This window comes from Cebus imitator, unplaced genomic scaffold (assembly GCF_001604975.1).
Source record: "Cebus imitator isolate Cc_AM_T3 unplaced genomic scaffold, Cebus_imitator-1.0 Scaffold721, whole genome shotgun sequence".
NCBI lineage: Eukaryota > Metazoa > Chordata > Mammalia > Primates > Cebidae > Cebus > Cebus imitator.
In genome coordinates, this window is record NW_016108036.1 from 94,828 (window position 1) to 96,600 (window position 1,773).

Consider the following 1,773-nt stretch of genomic DNA (forward strand, 5'->3'; position numbering starts at 1 on the left):
ACATAAGATGAACACAAATGTGATTAGAGATATAGAATGGCAGTCAATCATAGTCACCCATGGTGAAGAGAAATTTCATGGAGTGAAACTCTAAAGGCATTGCTTATCTTCCTCTTAAAATGAAAATCAGCTAGCCAGAATGAAAATGGGTTGCTCCCCAGCATGCCTTAATTTACTGAATAATGGCTTTGCTTTTATGGTACAAATTCAAGTCAGAAGAGGGACTCAAAGAGTACTCAGTGGGAAGCAACTGTATCTCCCTAGAGCTGATGAACTTCAGAAGTGAGATAAGTTGAGGAAAGGATGGAAATCAGTCATCCTACTGTATCTGTAGCAAGCACTCAGGCTGCTAATGTAACAGATATCATAGGCATTGACTCCTCCCCACAGAGATGAATGGTTGAAGAAAAAAGGAGAAAACTTTCAGGTCTTCTTGATTTCATATTCTTCTTCTCATGACTGGTGCTTGAAAGCTAGTAAAATGATTCAAGAATACCATTACTCCTGGAGTGTGTCTAACTGGATAAATGGTGGCAGGTTATGGCTTCCACTATTGGAGAGGCAGTTATAGTTACTTTATATTTTTGTTTAAGGCACCTTTATGATGCTTAGTGAATTTTGTTATTTTTGAAAAACTAAGATAATAATGCTTTTATCCTTATTTTTAGAAATGTGTTGGCACTTCAAGCACTGAATCCAAACCCTATTACATTCCATTATCAGTAAAAAAAAAACTAGAGGATGACACTAGAAAAACACCTACCTTAAAACATAAAAAAGAAAATATAGACTTCATGTATGTTATAATATTTACTTAGTACTCATTCTTCAGAAAACAAAAAATATAGTCTTCATAAATAACCTAATTTTAGTCACATAAAAATGATAGTAGATACCTACATATTTATTTAAATTTTATGGTAATTTACCAATAAGTATAGTATAAAATGACCTGCAAATAATTTGGAGATAAGAAGGAAAAGATAAACAAACACAATTATTCTTGTGCCTGTCAGAGAAATGAGGTCACAGGACAAACCAAAACCCTCAAAATTATAGAGATAGACAGGTAGATACAGGGAATCGCAACTTAGCAGAAATTTATGAGCAGAAACCTCCATGAATCAGTATAACGGTAGGAAAATCTAAATTATAGTTAACTAATTGCTGGAGGCTCAGTGTGGGCAAACCCAAGAGACAAAAAAACAGAACACAGTCTCCAGGAAGATTCAATGATAGAAGGGCCCTCATGCTTTTGTTAGCTTTAGCTCCAGGAGTTGTCTCAGGTTTTCATAGTGAATATAGAAGAAAAATACAATCAGATGTGCAACAGGGTGGGCAGAAAAGAAACCATTTGAAATATGCCAGAGTATTCCGTAGGTAACAAGGCCAGCACTCAGGAAAAAAAAATTGTATCAGAGCCTAACCTGCTGAGGTTATATCAGAGACGGTCCTACCTAGGGGAAGGGAATTAGCCAACTCCAGCTGACTTTAGTCTTCCACGTAAGGAAAAGGAAATACACAACTGAAGCCCCTCCCTCAGCCATCCTGCTCTACCTACCCAAGGGAAAAAAGAAGAAGCACTTGTGAGGTTTACAGTCTAAGGGCACAGACTCACCAAAAGGCTGAGACCTAACCATAGAACTAAAGAACCTTTCCCCTGCCCTGACATCTTACAACCACATTATTAAACTCTTGTTCAATGTAATTCCTTTTGCCCAGTAAATCACCTCTGCTAAGCACCACAAAAATTACAAAGCACAATAAAAGGAT

The 1,773-nt window shown here is 36.8% G+C and overlaps 1 pseudogene; it reads left to right on the plus strand.

Moving 5' to 3' along the window:
- Nucleotides 1-182: 182 nt before the first annotated feature.
- LOC108296513 overlaps nucleotides 183-1,773 on the plus strand; it is a 9,918-nt pseudogene continuing 8,327 nt past the window's right edge.